At 41.3% G+C, this 18813-nt stretch overlaps 1 protein-coding gene across 1 annotated transcript in view; it reads left to right on the top strand.

Annotated features, from left to right (window-relative positions):
* Window positions 1-18526, top strand: part of LOC307032118 (uncharacterized protein) — a 33352-nt gene extending 14826 nt beyond the window's left edge. Inside the window, exon 2 of the mRNA XM_079669877.1 lies at window positions 18189-18526. The gene's annotated coding sequence lies outside the window, so the exon portion shown is untranslated. The remainder of the gene's footprint in view (window positions 1-18188) is intronic.
* Window positions 18527-18813: the final 287 nt, after the last annotated feature.

The following is an 18813-nucleotide window of genomic DNA, read 5'->3' as shown; positions in this document are numbered from 1 at the left end:
TAAATATGTGTGAAACTGTTAGATTTTGCGCAAAGTCTGAGGCATAAATAAGGTAAAGCTATTTGCAAATCATTCTTAAAATACACAACATGTCACTCATTTGACCATCAACATTAACCCATGCTGTTAGTTATATATGAAACATGTATTTCAGCAACAATTGGGGCAAGGGTCTGTCAGACCACACATTGATCCAGAGTGAAATATCTTTACAAATGTTTCCATAGGATGTATCCTAGTCCGTTTTGTTGATACCCCAATGTTTATCTAGTGCATCGGTACGTCGAAGATTTTTGTGTTGTGTGAAATCACTAAACATAGGAGATGGTGACAAATGAAATACATGGCAGTGTCGTGGCTCAGCTGCTAATATACTGAACATGAACTGCAACTTACCCATTGCATGTCCGTGTTTTAGTCACCACAACTTTATAAAACATGTCTAAAAATGTACAGCATGAAGAAATGGCGGGGGGCAACTGAAAACCTCCGTCCTTCTAGCCTCTCATCACTTTGTAAAGCCCTTTCATGTCTGGTGTGAGAACAAGCAAAGCCACATGCAACGGCTACACTGACAAGCAGGCCCAACGCTCTTTACTCAGAACACACCTGACTATTGGGTTGAAATCGATATGTAGTGAGGGTGAAGTTGCAATAAACTGCTAATTAGTTTTCAATGTGCTCAGTAAAAGTACCAAGAGAAAGAGGCAACCATCTACTCTTATGCATCTGCCAGAGTACTCTGCTATACGTGCAGCATTTATGGCGCAGTGGAGCAGATTTTTGTAAAGCTTTCAGCATTTTTGTTGATTATCTGGCAAACTTAAGTCCTGCACTTCACAAAAAGACGGTCATGTCATGACTTTACCCTTTACTGAAATGTCTTATTATTCCACTTTTACAATCTGCAGTGCGAGCTGAGTTTCCTGAGGCTAAAACAGAGAGTGAGAAAGGCAGAAGCCCCTCTCTGTTGACACCTTAGTTTGAAGCCAAACCACAAAAGGCCCTAAGTTTCCATGCATCATTTGTCTTTTAGTAGTGACTGTGAATGCATGTCAATCTGTTTCTGTCAGCTTGCCAAATGCAGGCAGTGCTGTGCACACAAAGTAAAAAGTAGATGGTCCAAAGCATATGATTTCACTTGTTAGAAGCAACAGCATTGCTCTTCCAAATTTGAATACTTCAAAAAAGGCGTCACCGCCTGTCAGACAGCAGCAGACAGAACAGTTTGTGGCTGGGATGATGGGGGGGTCTCACTTCTAGTAATACTTCTAATGCCAGAGTTTGACTGCAGTCGGTGTTCCTGGTATTCATTTAAAAACACTTCAGGATCTTTAATAAAGTGGAGTCTTCGGGAAGCTTGTTTTGGATCAGGATTGTTTCTGGAGACTTTCCTGAAGTCTTAAGAAAGACATTTAGCCTTAAGAGTAATGATCGCATCACAGCTACAAAAGAGTATGAACTATTTGTTCTACGTATTGTAGCGACCCTGTATAGGATCTGAGGGTGTCACTCAGGCATCCCCCGTCTCTCTGCCAATCACAGAGCTGCACAGTGATGCTGGTCTAGGTGCGGGCCTGTGGTTGGGGGAGCAGACGGGGGAGGGCGGGAAGTTGTGACGTAGACACTGATATATATATGGGTATGTGTGGCAGTTAGTGTGTGAGGTTGAACCCACAAGCTGTACATGAACCTGTGACCAGCCGAGAATAAGAAGAGTTATTAAAGCCTAATAACTTGAAGCCTGTTTCCGACTCCATCTGTGAACGTTAAATTGGTGTCAGAAGTGACTTTGTGAACGGAGGACGTCTATCCTGACGGGAGTTCGTAACTGCGTCACGGAGCTAGCCGGTAAGATAGCGGAGATGGAAAAGTTCAGCAAGATGGGAGTGAAGCAGGAAAGTAGCGATGGAGAGGAAGATGGAGCATGCGGGTGGTCGAAGGACATGAGTGGGGAGTTCGTGAAGGCACGGGAGGCGAGAGAGCGCCTGAGGGAGTCGGCGGTGAAGATGGCTAGAGACGCGGGAATGTCGCCGTCTTCAGCGCCATTTCGCGCCATTTCCAAGCTGGATGTAAAAAACAATGACGGCGCCCATCAACCAGTAGCAGCCGCCACGTCCGTGAAAACACCCAAATACTCGGGTAAGGCAGACTGGGAGGCTTTCCATGCCCAATTTGAACTGCTTGCACATGCCGGGGGTTGGTCAATAGAGACTAAAGCACTACAGCTAGCTTTGTGCCTCACAGACGAGGCTCTTTCATGTCTGCTACTACTTAGCCCTGAGGACCGACACAGCTATGAAGCGTTAGCTGGGGCTTTGAATGTTTCCCGCCAGAGCTGCTCCGGAACGAATTGAGTAACCCCTGTAGGAAGTCTGGAGAGACGCTGCGTGCGCTGGCTAACGACGTGGAGAGCCTGACGCGGTGGGTGTATGCACACATGCCACTCTGCACCGGAGTGCAGAGTGAGCTGGCACGTGATCAGTTCATCAGGGCTCTCCTCCCTGCGGACTTGAGGGTCGAGGTACAGCTGCAGCATCCACAGTCCTTGCAGAAGCCCTTGAAGATGGCTGCGGAGAGAGAGAATGTGTGGAGTGTAGCGGCGAGGAGCAACGGAGGGCCGGTACCACCGGCTGTGAGGAGCTGCAGAGAGGAGGAGAAGCCTGTATGGGTTACCAAGGTGACTGAAAGTGTTCCAGTTTTTCCAGGAGAGTAAAGAGAAGGAGAGCCTTGTGGCCTCTCTGGAGAAGTGCCTCCAAGAGGTCAAAGAGAGAGAAAGGAGCCTGGTGGAGGAGGGTGCCAAGAGGGAGGCGCAGTTCAAAGAGCTGCTCAGGAGCCTTGAAGCCGAGAAGGACAACCTGGAGGAGCGTCTGATGAACCATCTGGCCCAGCTCAACGGCAGCATCGCAGACTACCAGCAGGAGAAGGCGGACAACCGGGAGCACTTGGCCGAGCTTCAGCGGGAGGTGGAGCGGTTGGCGAGGGAGCAGGCCGAGTTGGAGGCCGAGGCACAGAGCGAGAGCGACCGGGCCACCAGGCTGAAGGAGGACATGAGGCAAGCACAGAGAGAAAGAGCAGAAGCAGAGTCTGGTAAGCGGAGGGAGCGGGAGCAGCAGCTGAGATCTGCTCAGAGGGTCAGGGAAGGCAGCCAGAGCAGAGTGCGGCAGCTGGAGGAGCTGCTGAGGGAGAAGCAGCTGGAGGTCCGGCAGCTGCAGAGGGACTGCATCAAGTACCAGGAGAGGATCAGCGAGATGGGTAGAGACGCTAAGGCGCTGCAGAAAGGTTACAACGAGCTCCAGAATAAGATGGAACAATCCCAACTGGAGACTTCGAAAACTCTAGAAGACCTGAAAAGGACAGAAGCAGAGTTGGATACCTGTAAATCTCAGCTGGATGAGGCCCAGAAGCAGGCAAGCGTAGCTATAGCGGAGATGAGTACCATGGAGCAGAACGCCCAACACAGAGAGGCCTCGAGGAAAGCAGAGGCGGAGCAGACCCTGGACTCTGTGAGGTTCAGAATCGGAGGGGAACTGAAGGAGATGGAGCTGAGACTGGACGAGGTGGACAGAAGCGGAACTATGACACCAGGACAAGAGGGCAGCATTTCCGGGCCGGGGAGCTGGTCTGGGTCTACAGCCCACAACGGAAGAAAGGACGGTGCCCAAAACTGGACAGCCAGTGGGTTGGCCCCTGCAGAGGACTGGAGATGGTGGGGGTAGTGGTCTACAGGGTGCAGCTGCCACCAAAGGGGAGAAAAGTTGGACTCCACAGAGACAGGTTGGCTCCGTACAGAGGAGTCGCTTCCCCAAAGGCCCAAGGAACACCAGGGCCCAAAGCCGCCCCTCGACACCCCCACTCAGGTCCCCCGGCGAGCAGAGCAGCAGTCCCCTGCCGAGAAGGCAGTCACGACCCCCGAGTCGTTTCAGAGACTTTGTTTGGTAGTAAAGTTTATAGTGAGACCCCTCGGTTCCTGTAGAGGGCAAGAATGCGCCCTGGTGTCACTGGAAGGGATGGTAGTCCACCCAGACCTTCCTAGTCAAAGTACACTGTGTAGTTGTAGTGTTTGTGCTGAGTTGTATTTGTTCCTCGTGGACGAGGAACTTTGTAGTGTAGCAACCCTGTATAGGATTCTGAGTGTGGCACTCAGGCATCCCCCGTCTCTCTGCCAATCACAGAGCTGCACAGTGATGCTGGTCTAGGTGCGGTATGGCGGCAAATCTCTGTCATAAATCGCGAGGGCATATGAGATCCTCCGCGAGCAGTCAAGCAGCCGCGGACGTATATTATTTTCGCGAGCACTAAAACGGCACTCACGCGAGAGCAATATTGAAGCCTGCAGGGGAGAAACATGCCTTGAGCATGTGCAGCATCTACATGAGCTCTCCTGCGCTCTCGTGAGCAATTCCTGCTCTTCTGCTCGTGAAACTCTGGCCTGCGGAGAAATTTTAGGAAGTGGGCGTACCGTGTCCCAGTAACGCAAAATCTAATCGGTTACACTCCTCCTCTTTTATGATTGGCCGTTTTCAAATGAAGAGTGGTATCGGAGCGGGAAAGCCCCGCAGAAGAAGAATGGCTGACGACAAGGAGGTACGTACAAAAAAACTACCGGTTTAACATAACTATCATTTTATCTGCTTGATGGGCTTGAGGGCGGGAAGTTGTGACGTAGACACTGATATATATATGGGTGGGAGTTAGAGTTAGTGTGAGGTTTAACCCACAAGCTGTACATGAACCTGTGATCATCCGAGCATAAGAAGAGTTATTAAAGCCTAATAACTTGAAGCCTGTTTCCGACTCCCTTTGTGATTGTTACAGTATTAAAGAAGCAAAGCTAAGTGATGCTGCTGTCTACTACTGTATTCAAATAAGCCAACAGACTAGGGATGTAACGATATACCGAATATCGCGGTATCGCGGTAAATAAACTTCCCAATACCTTCGTGAGACTGACAAAATCTACCACGATTTTCAAAAAGAAATTATTTTCAAAAAAGGTTTTTTTTTTTAAACACTTTTTTTTTTAAACCTTTATTTAACCAGGTGGTCCCATTGAGATCATCGATCTCTTTTTCAAGAGAGACCTCTCTAACATGGCAGCAAGTAGGTTACAACATGAAAATAAAACAACAGATAACACAAAAGGACATCGTATTTACAGGGCTACATTTACACACCTAGAGACATTGACAAGTATCAACCATATATTTATATCTCGCCCTGTCAATAAGCCTGGCGTTAGACTTTTTCGCTGTCCGTCATTTCGACAGACAGGATCGTAAAATATCCCTCATAATCCCTTATTACCCGTCGGGTCTGAAAAGTTCACGATAGAGCATGCTCGTGAACTGTCAACGGGGGGGGGGCGGTGTTATGCCGAGTGTACATGCACCTCGCGGGACGCGCACAGCGTAAAGCAAGACCTCCCAGACATGTATTGATCTGTACGGCAAAGTACGGTTTGGAAACTATATAATTTCCTTTTGGAGGGTATGCATAACACGGCATAACACCAGAGCCTCGCTGCGGGGAAACGTTGGTGCTGTTCCGAGTTTGTTCTAATCTGTCAAAATGACAGACTGCGTTCAGATTTTTCCGTCATTGTTAAATAAAATATTCGGTTAACGCGACCACTGGTGTCCCAGCAACATCAGTACCAAGCGACAGAGTTTTTTCCAGAGCAGGGGATATTGTAAATGCCCAAACATCCCAGCTTATAAATACCTGGAAATGTGGACATTCTCATATTCCTAAAAACCTGTCTGATGATGCTGAGTGAGTGACTAGTGAGTTTGAGTTGAGTTACTTGAAAAACTAAAGTGAAACTTGATTTATTTTATTGCAGGGTCTGATTATTAAATGTCCTTGTTTATTTGTGAGATGCAGTGGCATAAAGAAAACAAAGCTTACTTTGTTTGGTAGTACCAGTAGGTACAAAAACACTGGTTTTCTTGTTCCAGTCTGTTACTGTCACTTTGTTTTTGACACTTTAAAATACTGCTATCCTACAAAAATGCTGTAAAAATCAGATTTATTATTTAATAAAAAAACATTTTCCGAGTAAAAAAATGTTTTATTGAAGAAAAAAAAAATCTGATATTTTTTTTCCTTCCCTTTATTATTCAATATCGCGATATTATCGTACCGTGAGTTTTTGGTATCGTTACATCCCTACAACAGACCCTCAAATTCCTGACACAAACTGACCTAAGAGTTAAAGATAGGGATGGGTACCGAGAACCGGTACTACGTCAATACTGGTACCTGATTGGACGGTATCGGTATACCGTTAAGCCGCTGGACAAACGGTGCTGCTATCGTTATATGTGTTACGTCTACTTCCTTAGTTTAACTTTAAACCAATCTGGTTGGTTGGGAACCCTCATCCCGTGTGATGTATCCGGTTTGAGACCCCTCGGATTGGCCACTGTAAGGCCCATTCCCAAACCAACCCCTACACCCTACCCCTCCGTTTGCGCGTTCACACGGAGGGTCCGCCATATTGAGTGCTGTTCCAAACCAACGAGTGTGGAGCGGTGTGGAGGGGGAGTGGGCTATCAAGCCCTCAAACATCAAGTCTGCAGCGGTGCTGACTTGAGACCGGTCTCTACCTGACTAGAGTCACGTTGTGTGTGTCCGTCAGGAAACACGCTGTTTACAAGTAGTTCCAGCAAACATCCACTGATAAACTGCGATGTTAACAACCTCATGATAACCTCATATGTTTTAACTTAGGATCAAACCTGTGTTTAGTCTAGAAAAAGGTAAATGTGTGCATTTTATTATGAAGTTTTGTATATTTACAGACTGTTGCAAAAACTAAGAAGGTTATAAACATCAGGTTTAAAACTAAAAGAGCTTTACAAAAAAGTAACACAATGAAATATGTTTGGAGTTTTATTTGAGTTATTAATTTACATTTTTTGTCTAAGAGATGCTGATTTGAAACCGTTGTTACATACAGTTACGGTATTTCCTGTTTCTGCCGGAGAGAGGGGAGGCCGTCCCAAAGCTTGCCGCTGTATTTACTCCCTCCATCCGACAGGAGGGAGCCTCGTTGAGCTGCGAGTGTGGCTCCAGACGGAGTTCACTCCGTCACGGAGGGGTAGGGTCGAGGGAGTGGTTTGGGATTGGGCCTTAATGCCACTCGTCATCTCTCTCAACAGCGCTCTTATTATTGTTGTGAGACTCCCGCAGGCATGGCAGACAGAGCGAAGCGATCGAAGGTTTGGGTGCACTTTTAAAAAATGTAGTGGTGATTGTGCAAGGTGCAATCTATGTACTCAATTAGTTGCTTGTAAAGGGGGTAACACAAGCAACTTAATGAAGCATTTGCAAACGAGACACTAATTGAATCTAAAACGGTGCTAGCTATGAAGGTAGATATGGTGCAAAATGCGAGAGCGTGTAAAACCTGATGTGAGCACTTGCAGAAAAGATATCTGAGTTTGTGTGCATACATTTACACTTGTATAAAATATCCACTTAACTGTGAACCAAATTTACAATCCAGAATAATATACATACTCACCTTTATCTTTTTGCCATCTTAGCCTTTTGACCAATTTCTTCATATCACAGTTTTGCATGATGTCACTGTAGGACAATGTTTTAAGGATCTCTTGTCGAGCTAGGTTGTCAGTTTGAAATGTCTGGATGAAGATGTAAATGATTTACAATTGCTAAAAAAAAAAAAAAATGCCTCTTTTCATCCTCTGTCTGAGGGAAAACCCCAAAAAGCATGATAGGGCGAGCCAGGCCCCTTTAAGTTATTTTATTTATTTGTGTCTGCTTCTGAGAAGCTAATGTATAAGTTATACAGTTATTTCTGCAATAATACAATTTCTTTTTAATCTTCACATCTTGTATTCAGGTCTATAATTTTGAGCACCAAATTATTGAAAAGTATCGATAAGAGTATCTTTAATGAAATACTTATAATCTCACTCAAGGAATTTGTATTTGAGACAGTATAATTATGAAGTAATAATACATTTACTTGAATGCCAATTTATTTACCTAATACTGATTGCAGCTTTGTTTTAAAAATCTTGATCGTATTTCTATCTAACTGAAACTACATTTCCCAGAACCTGAAAGCACTGCAGTTTCTCCAACTGATCCAGTCCATCCTGGAGACTCTGTGACTCTGCAGTGTTCAATACTCTCCGACTCCGAGAACAAAACACGACCAGAAGAACAAAATCTGTGCTGTTTCAAGGCTTTTAATCAAAGTTTGAATAATACTCGAGGAAACAGTGTTGAAGTACATGAAAAGGAACCAGGTGGCCCCTCAAAGAAGAAATGTGTCTACAGCTTCTACAAGACATGTCACTGCGATGTGACCGCATGTGAGGACATCATTTCTGGAAACAGATCAGAACTCAACACTACAGGTAACTACATCATGTTTAACTGTAATTAGTAATGTAGCATATGAGATTGATTAAGGTCAAGTGATGGTTTATAACATAATCACTTAGAAATTGCTCTTAATTTCACACATGCCAAATGTTAATGTTCATTATCTGCTTTTTTCCCCACATGGTGTCATCAGACTTCCTGTTGAATCAGCAGCAGAACAATACCATCATCTCTCTGTTCGGTGCTGCTTTGGCTATATGTGTGATTGTTAATGCCTTTCTCATTTATGCAATCAAGACACTGAAGGGGAAATCCTGTGGTGTTTGCAACAGTAAGTACATTCACTGATACAAATATATATCAAACATATTTGGCAAAAGTAGCTTCACATGAAGGTTTTTCTTTGTATATAATACAGCTGCTGTTACTCTGCATACAAATGAAACAACAGCGGGTAAACATCCTCCAAGTCAGCAGGTAGGGTGAAAAATAAAATCCTGTAAAGTCATTAATCCAATTAATATATTGGATTGCACTATATGTATATGTTTTGCAAACACAAGTAATCATCATAACACAAAAAATATATAAAAGCTACTGTAAGCTTGTGTAGATAGACATACTGTACACTGTAGAGATACATATTTGTTTCATTGCGAGTAATCAAAGTTGTGAACAACAACTTACATCATAAAGTTTCAAGTCTTTAAATGTACGTTTTCCACATCTGTGTACTGTCTGTGTCAATGCTATGTAAAGATACTTTGTTAATGTGTTGCTTCTTTCTTAATAAATAATTGAATTGTCACAACAGATACCGAACTGATAAGCAATTGAACCGGCTGCTCTGTTCACACATACAGCTCAGATTTCTGAACATAGTGCACATGTTTAACCCCGCCCCCCCCCCCCCTAGTTATTACCTCAACAAGCTCTGCATTATACTTTTGCTCACATAGGTCAGCCAATCTCAGGTCAAAGTTCATTACATTTGTACATATTTGTTAACATCATATAGCCTACATCAGTGTAACACACAAAATACCCAATAATCCAGAAGGCTTGCATAAAAATAGTTTTCCATGGGGATGTCAATATGGATTAAGACTGAAAATTAAATGATATATATATACCTATTTACTGCTTTACAAAGTGTATGCAGTAAAACAAATTCAGATGGGTCCAGTGACCACAGCTGAATTTGGTAATCTGCAACCTTCACCTGTGCTATGCTTAATTTTGAGAGTCAGCGTAAACGGCTCCACTGGTAGAAGCAGAGTGCATAAGAGCCAATACTTCATGACAGAATAATGACCCAATCAAGTGATGTACCTCAATTTGCGTACTTCTGTTGTTGAATTTTCAGTTTGAGTGCATAACAGCGTCCCAGATGTGTATGTGCTATGCGTACCTGAATGCTGCACTCATAACACTGTGGAACTGTGGACACATCTCTCACTAATCCCTATCGGGCTACTTCAGACGTAGCGAGACCAGCCGCTATTGCTGTTGCTCCGGTGAAAACAACCACATCATATAAATAAGTTAAAAGTGTTTAATGCTTAAAGTTCAACATGTGTTTTTATTTTTTTTAAAAGGTTATGCTTTGAGCCATCTGGGCCTTTTTTTATAGAGACATTTGAAAGAGAGAAAAGGTAGAAACAAAAGCTGTTTTTCAATGCTGATGTCATTACGGCTTAACATTGATAAGGAAACAGAATGAGTAGCTATGACCTCAGCCAAGCTATACACACTTGGATGAACACTCCTAGTCTAACCTAGGAAGGGCTGTTTTATAATAAATCCATGGAAACTACCACAAGTAGAATTATTATATAGAAGGAAACATTAATTCAATACAAAGGAGAATAGAGTGGTGCAAAGATGTCAGTTTTGTGGGCCGACCCAGAAGGTAGCAGGGCAACGGATCCCTCGACAAAAATAAATTGTAATTTCCATTTGATTTTGGAGTATTTTTTAAAATAGGATCTGTTTATGATACTTGAAAGTTCTGCTCAGCAAGATCATTTTTTCTATGATTTTTTAAGCATAAATGCAATGAGCAGAAGTAAAAAGCTTACAATAGGTGATAGACGAACTGCCAGAACCGGAAGTGGTTAAGTACTTACTCATTTCCTGGTTTCAAGACTGATTCCTGTTCAACGCTGTACGTCAACAGAGTTAGGAAATTGTGCTGAAGCAAACGGGCTGAATCTTGAATCACTTCGTATTTACTAGTGCGCTGTATTTCCTGTCTGCCATTTTATGTTTGTGTAACTTCTGTACAGATGAACCCACTATATAGGGCAATCAAATTCAACCAACGAACCAACATTTGTGTCCATGGCATGTGTGAACTACTTTCTGATAACAATCCGACAAAGCTTTTTACCAATATATAAATTATAATTAAGCGAAAACACTAGCAGACTTTGCATAATGATGATGATAGATTTCTAAAATGTCCATTCATTGCTCACTATATAGTTCTGCAGGAGAACACGTACATTTGTTAGCTTATTACACCGAAAGCATCACCTGAAAGTAAGCCCAATTTGTTAAGTGTTTTTGGTGCGATGTGAAGTATTATTTGAATTATTTGAAGGATTAAAGTAACGTGTTTATAGCAGAAAGTTCAATAAGGTGTAATTCTGGTATATTCATTTTAATGTCACCTCATATATTCGTGTGTGTTAAATTTGAAGGTCGTGTGTGTTAAATTTGAACGGACAAAGTACATTTTTCCTCTTTTAAATATAGCGCAATAGTCTTTTCTTCCACTTTTATGTGAAATAAAAAGGGTGTTTTTTTGGCTATTTGTGAGTATGTATAATACAAATGACCTTTGACATTTGCTTTGCAGTTCCCAGAATATCAGGAGAGTGTTAGGGTCTCTCTGTTAATCATCCACGGTTTTTGCAATTAACAGGGGAAGCCAAAGGGGGTTTTCCTCAAAGATAATACAGTTAAATTCTTTCTTGTAGTTAATGATGCACATCCTGCAGGCCTTGAGACTTGGGTCACCCAGCAGTAAATGAGATAAAGGTCCTTTTGAGCTTATCAATAAAATGTATTAATTCCTAGTAAGTTGACTTCAAGGTGAAAGGAAGTTCACAGAAGCCATTAAGTGACAAGAACAATTAACTTCTGTTAAAGATAAGGTGTGTGTTGAAGATGTTTACGGGGAATGAGTGTCCTGTCAAAGAGTCCTCTGTCATGACTCCAAATAATTGATTTGGGGACTGCCTGAGGGCAGAGGGACAGAAACACACACACACGCGCACAGAAGAAACAGATGGAATCAACAAGTGCGGACTCACTACCTGGGGTCCCGCCCAGAAGTGAAACCGACCAATGGAACACTGCCAACTCACTGGCTAGCTCGCTCAGAAGTGAACTCGCCAATAACAAATAGCTAGGGAAGAGCAAGCGATAAAACTCCTCCCCACCTGTGTATAAATGTTGTGATCATTTTGAAGATCGGCGCTCTTGTTTTTGACTGGCTGTCGTGAGACGTGTCTCACGCGGTGGTAGAACTTGGGCCCGGAGCATTCCGCATTCTGAAGCTGCTGTTGCAGAGTGCTTCCTGATTAGGTGAATAGGAGATTGGGTGATGTATTGTATGTTTTTACCATTAAAGAAGATTATTGTTTAACCCTTATCCTGGCTGCTTTGACTTTTCCTTCTTTTAAAACAAACCCATAGAGGAACGTGCGGAGCAGAGGTTCTGCTCCAACAGATGCCTGAAATATGTCTTTGGTTAACTCAAGCTTAAAAGATTATTAAAGTCTACAGCATAAAATAAATCCGTAAATAAAAGTCTTGTGAACTTTTAAGAAGTTACGTATAAATGATAGTCGCTAACAAAGGGCTAACTGAGACTCATTAAACGGCAGTGTGCTGAAGTCTGCCTTTAGCAGTTAGATGAGCTTGGTGTATTTCGTTTAAAGATGTAAATAGTGGTTTTCTAGTCTTTCTAGAAATGTTGACTGCTGGGTTGGAAAACCACCAACCTCTGGTTAGAGGACGACCACTCTACCTCCTGAGCCACAGCTGCCTCTTTTATAGCCTAACGTTAGCGCTTAACTGCTGACAATTATATGTATACTTAAACATTTTAAAGTATGATTTTGGTAGAGGAAACTATTTCTATCCTCCAGCGTACCTGGAGACTGACTAACTGCTAGCCTATATGTATACTTCAACATTTTAAAGTTGTGATCCTTTGTGAAGATTTTCTTGCTAAACAAAATGTTTAAGTTCCATACTTTTGGTATTGCTATAGATGCTAGAATGTCTCTTTACACTTTCTGTATATTAAAATAACAGTGACAAAAGAAAAGCTACCAAAGCGAAGTAACTACTGTAAGAAAATTCAATTTCCTATTAGAAAAGTGAGAATTACAGTTAGTTGCTAAACATGCTAGAAATAATAGTAGCAAGCTGTCTCTTGCTAAAACAACACAAGAGAAACTTTGAATTACCTTATCTATTTTACTCTTTACTATTTTTACTGTTGTGTACACAAATATATCCTACATTAATTATTTCGTTTTTCTTACTCTGAGAACATCAGATTATACTTTGTCTCTGGAAGCACAATGTAACCCTGTTAACAGCTAACCTGGTCTGGATAATGTGCTAAAATGACTTTGGTAAATTGAGAAGAATGAGATGATATGCTTCACAACAAGTGAGACAGGAAGTGCACTTTTGCATCTTGATTCTATGAGAGCCAATCAGATGCATGGTACACTCTGACACAGACATTCATGGTCATGTGACTTCAACATTTGTACTCACTGAAATACCCAAAAGTTTCCCAACAAGAGACAATATCAAGATGTTGCTGTTATGGGCAACACTGCTTTTTCTTCATCAAGGATGTAAGAGCAAGTATTCAGTAAAAATGTGCATGCCTACTGTTGGGGTTAACTTTTCTGTTCTTGCATGATGTATGTACTGTTTCACGTGTTGTATTCTGACATTTATTTCAGATACGCTGGTTCCAGTGACTACAGTTCCTCTTGGTGAATCTGTGACCTTCAAGTGTGCTCTGCCTAATATTGAGATTGGCAGTAAACAGCTCTACTGGTTCAAGCAAAATGCTGGAGGGACTCTGACATTAATTGTGAAACTGCTCGGATCTACGACACCTGATTCTGCACCAGAGTTCTCTGACTCAAGATTGGAGATAAAACGCGATATCAATTTAAGCAACCTGACGATTCGGAGGACAATCCCAGAAGATGAAGGAATGTATCACTGCTTAATCACAGAGCTTTATGGACATCCTGAATGGAGTGGGACATATTTGTTACTAAAAGGTAAATGTGATCTAGTTCATTAGAATTAGTTTTTAAATGCTTCAGTTCGGATCCAAAGCTGCACTTTGGTAATGTTTAAGTAAAGTAACATTTCAATTATCTGTTGCATATTAACACAAATTAAAATACAAATTCAGTTAGACATACAATTAAGATTAAATTATTCCATTTATTTTCAGATTTTTTTTTTACTTTGGATGTTGATTTATTTACCAGCTATGTCGTATATATTTGAGAAAATAACAGAGTTAACCACTCAACACTAAAAGTGTTGCCAATTCTGCCATGCACTATAACTTTAAACATCAATTTTTTTAAACAGTTTTGTATTTTGTAGGAAACACTCAGCGGACTTCAAACTATTCTGTTCAGTGGCCGACATTATCTGATCCAGCTCCTCCAGGAAACTCGATGACCCTTCAGTGTTCGGTCCTCTCTGACTCTGAGAATAAAACATGTCCAGGAAACATCAGTGTGTTCTGGTTCAGAGCCGGTTCAGATAAATCTCGTCCTAGCATCATCTACACTGATGGAAGAAGACAAGAGGAATGTGAGAAGTTACCGGGCACTCAGAAGAGTTGTGTTCATCGCTTCTCAAAGAACTTCAGCTCATCTGATGCCGGGACTTATTACTGTGCTGTGGCCACATGTGGAGAGATATTATTTGGAGATGTAACAAAACAGAAAATTGGTATGTTATACTGATGTATTTTGTTTAATATGGAGATGAATGTCTACAAACCAATGAACCACATCATTAATGTGTTTAATGTCTTTGCTTTCTAGAGCGAAATGCAAGCTCTGAAGTTATAGCGCTGGCGATAGCAATACTCTGCTTGGTCGTTTCTATCATTGGAAACATTACTTTATTCTGCCGCCGGACTTCAAGAGCAGGTTGTTCACGATGTAAAGGTACGTTTTGTTGATTTAGTCCAAAAATGTAATACGCCGATTATTTTACTTTAAATAGTTTTAGAAACATGACATCATGAGAGACACGATTAACCTTAACCTTGTTTTCTTGGACACTATTACACTTAACATATCTGTTTTTTATACTTGGAAATCTGTTATTCTGAATATCATTATATTTATTTATGTCAAATATGCTTAACCCCATAATGCAATGTAGATAATATGAAGTTATGCCATGTGCTGGGGATCTGTATTGAAAACTCAGGTTAAATTCATAATATTAATGTTTTCTTTTCATATTTAGGAAATGAAAACGTCGCTTTGCATTCGAGACATGACAACTCAAGCCAACCTGTGCAGGATATTGTAAGTAATCTTACGAAATTCTTTCTTTTTTGGTTATTTTGATTAACATAATTCTCATCATCCAGTTAATTACATGGCTTCTTACTAAAGAGGTCAATCCTTTGACAATTCATATTGGTTTAACATCATTTAAAAAAGCTAGTCAGCTTGCTGTGTTTGGATATCAGGACTGTGTCTATGGCAACACATTGTTATATTAGCAGCAGTCTGCTACAAATAAATAATAGACCATTATAATTCTGTAATCAAACAATCATTATCAACAAAGCTGTCTCTTAATAATGGAGATTGTATTTGCTGCTCAGACTGAAGGTGGCCATGATCTGAACTATGCTGCGGTGCATTTCTCTGGAAGGAAGGCTACAAGAGGAGGAAAGAAGAGAGAGATGGAGACTGAAGAAAGTGTGTACTCTCAAATTAAATGCTGAATGTGAATGTGAGTCTATTACAAATGTAAATTGGTTGATAATACTGACCTTTGACAAAGATTTACATTAGGATTAATGCTGAAAGCCAAAATATCATCAAACAGATATTCTCTTTTATTCGATGTTTCACCAATATTTGATTACATGTGTTTGTATCTGTCGTCTTTTATCTTAAAATACTAACCAAAGTGTGTTTTTCATTAAAGAAAATGTAAAAAATCCTGGGGGGAATGATTTTGCTCTGATTTATTTAGGGCCATCAGACATAACTGTTTCAAGATGTTCTCCTTTGCCTTTTTGTATACATTATGAATGCTCAAATCTGTTTACTTCTTCCAAGAGCGTCATCTACTTACTGTCTCGGTCAATACTCTGTAAAAACATCTAACCGCAATTGGGAGTTGTGTTCATTTAATGCTTCCTTTTTTAAATGATTTTTTTTATAATACTAAGCTGAAGAAACCTAATCAGTCTTTGTCTTTCTTTTGGCCTATTTAACCCATTTCGACATGTCAACATTTCATAACTGTTTTACCTTATACCAAGGGACTTGTTAATGATGTGATTTTTGGAGTTTCAAAACTACAGAGATCAGAATTTAATAGCAGACAGTACTGAGCGTACTTTATTGCCATGTCTTTATTTGCATACTTCTGTAATTAAATGTGCTATTGTAAGTGCTTGAGTGTGTCCAAATGCCAAACATGGAAAGATGCAGTATAAAGTACACAAATTGTTTCTACCAATGGATGCAATAAATATTATTATCGATATAGTTAGATTCCACCTTCATGATTATGAATCTGTGAGGGAATTGTTTTCTAACACGACCCTTTTATTTATATTAGGTCTTAAAATGTTTGCATAAATTAGGGCGTGGTCACTTTGATGGACATGTACATGCCTCACTGTCAGCTAACAGCAACTTGTCCACTCTGCTAGGCTACAACCATAGAGGCTACAACGTTATTTAGTCATAGTACTGTACTTGACCCTTTAGCTTTAGCCGTGTTCGTGGTGATTGTGCCTTTTAGGGAATATTGTTACAAATACCAGACAATTAAAATGTCGTGCTGTGCGCTTGAATGTACTAACAGAACTTCCAAGAAGTCTAAAATGATAATATTATACATGTTAATCCCGTTCGCAGGTGTTTTTGTGCTTGGTAGCTTAGCTTGTTACTTATTAGCCAGCTAAGGACGTAACCCTTTGTACATATACATTTTTAGTTTATGATTCAGCCTTGGGTAAGACTTTATAGTCTATGGCTATGACGCCCATAATGCTAAACGGGAGCAAATGTTAATAGGTGACCCAATTATCCCAGTGGTGGCCGCCGGAGCTAACGGAGCCGCAGGGGGCTAGCTCCAGCCGGCGTCCCGGAGCTAGCCCACTGCGGCTCCGTTAGGTCCGGAAGGTGGAGTCCGTCGTTATAACTGGAGATCAAGAAATGCAGCGAAACGCAGACTTTGTTCGCCTGCTGTAGTATTAGCTAAATAAATTATGTTGAACAAGGCTTATGAAGCTGAACATCGTCTCAACTGTTCTGCTAGGTATCGGTACTTCTTTTCTTAACGTGTGAATGACAAGCATTAAGAATAACAAAATATAGCTAATTCTCTTGCAGATTGTCTCATTTGATTACATGTATGAATGTTTATATAGGGGAACTACACTGTTAGCAGTAACTTGGTATGCATATATTTCATGTTAGCTTAGCTTCTTAGCCTGAGCTAGCTCTGTTTACTTCCAGTTCGGAGGCAGCAGGTCCCGCCTCGGCTCCGCCTCTTTGCCCTTATTTGGAGCAGGCGGGATTAGACTCTGACGTCGCTGTCAAGCCATTAGTGGCCGACTCCGCCTACAAAGGTCTTCTCGGCAACTCTGCAGAATCCTATGGGTGACGTCACGGACACTACGTCCATTTATATATACAGTCTATGCTTTTATACCTAGGCCCTCTGACCCCCCCACCCCTCGAAAAAAAAAGAAGAGTTATAACGTCACAACCACAGACTGTAAATGGACGTAGGGTCCGTGACGCCACCCATAGGATTCTGCAGAGTTGCCGAGAATCCCTTAGTAGGCGTAGTCGGCCACTAACGGCTCGACACTGACGTCAGAGTTCAACTCCCGCCTGCTCCAAATAAGGGCAAAGAGGCAGAGCCGAGGCGGGACCTTTGTTCCAGAGCTAGCTGAAGCTACCAAGCTAAGCTAACACGCTCCCCATCTGCACACTGCCGTGGCATTTTACGTTTCTAAGGTTAGCGGACATGAAACTATTCAGCAAAACTATAAATAATAATCTAAGTTATTGAGTTTTTAGCCTAATACTTCAGAATCTTAAAATCCCTTAACGTTTGTATGCAATTGTGCTAAATTCAACACTGGAATCAAGCAAATATTAATATGTTTGCATGACATTATTTATTTATATTTTGATATCAGTTAATTATACGTTTAATACCTTTAAGTTAAGCTAAGGTACATGTGATGGTACAGTAGCTAGTTAGTGCTCTTACCTGTGAGGCCTCCTCCAAACAGCATAATAACCAGACTGTATCATTAAAACTAAGTACCAGTTCTAGATCCTTGACTTTAGACAAACAATTCAAAAGACAACATGTATTTAAAGACCAATCTTTATTTGAAGGTGCCTCTTAACCTGATATATTAGTTATACAGTAATAGTATTGACAATCTAAAAAAAACTGAGCAACTCAAAAGTCAACGTTATGTTTCTTATTGTCTAAAGCATTTATTATTTTCATTTTCCCCCTTTCATATTCAGTGTGGATGGATTGAGACAGCGTGGTGTCCAGAAAGCTGCAGAGACTTCAGGGAGAAACCTCCGTGTGATGGACGTCCTGTCTGTTTGTTTGGCCCGGAGAGGACTGAGGGTCTTTCCTCTGCGAGGAGGACCAGGCCTGATGGAGGAGCCCATGCTGGGCAAAGCTGATACCAACTGCACAGGCCTAGTCTGTCACTTTATTTGACTAAATGTGTTTACTTATACATTTAGTAGGTTTACACCTTCTGTTCACATGTGCTTTTATTTAAAACATGTTTGATTAACTTTTGGTTCACATTTCAATAAATTGTATTTGTATTTGAGCTCCTTTTGTCCATTATTCTTACTGAAAATGTTCGATTACACATTCACATCTGACTGAAGATTGGCCCCATTTATTTGTGACATTGCAAACTCTGCGGTACAAGGCACAAGTGATGTGAAGCTCATGAAGCGAGGCAAATAGAAATAATCAGCAGTAGATGTGGAAATAGGTGCATCCGATCAGCTGACTGTTTTCACAATAAAAGTAGTTTCTTAGTGTACTGGTCTTAAAATCTCATAGCATCAGCTTTTAATTTTCCTCTTGGATGTTCTTCTTGACCCTCAGAGAAGGAGAACATGT

Source organism: Notothenia rossii (assembly GCF_949606895.1).
Source record: "Notothenia rossii genome assembly, chromosome: 3".
NCBI lineage: Eukaryota > Metazoa > Chordata > Actinopteri > Perciformes > Nototheniidae > Notothenia > Notothenia rossii.
The sequence above is the reverse complement of the archived record's forward strand: the minus strand, read 5'-3'. Positions and strand labels throughout refer to the sequence as shown.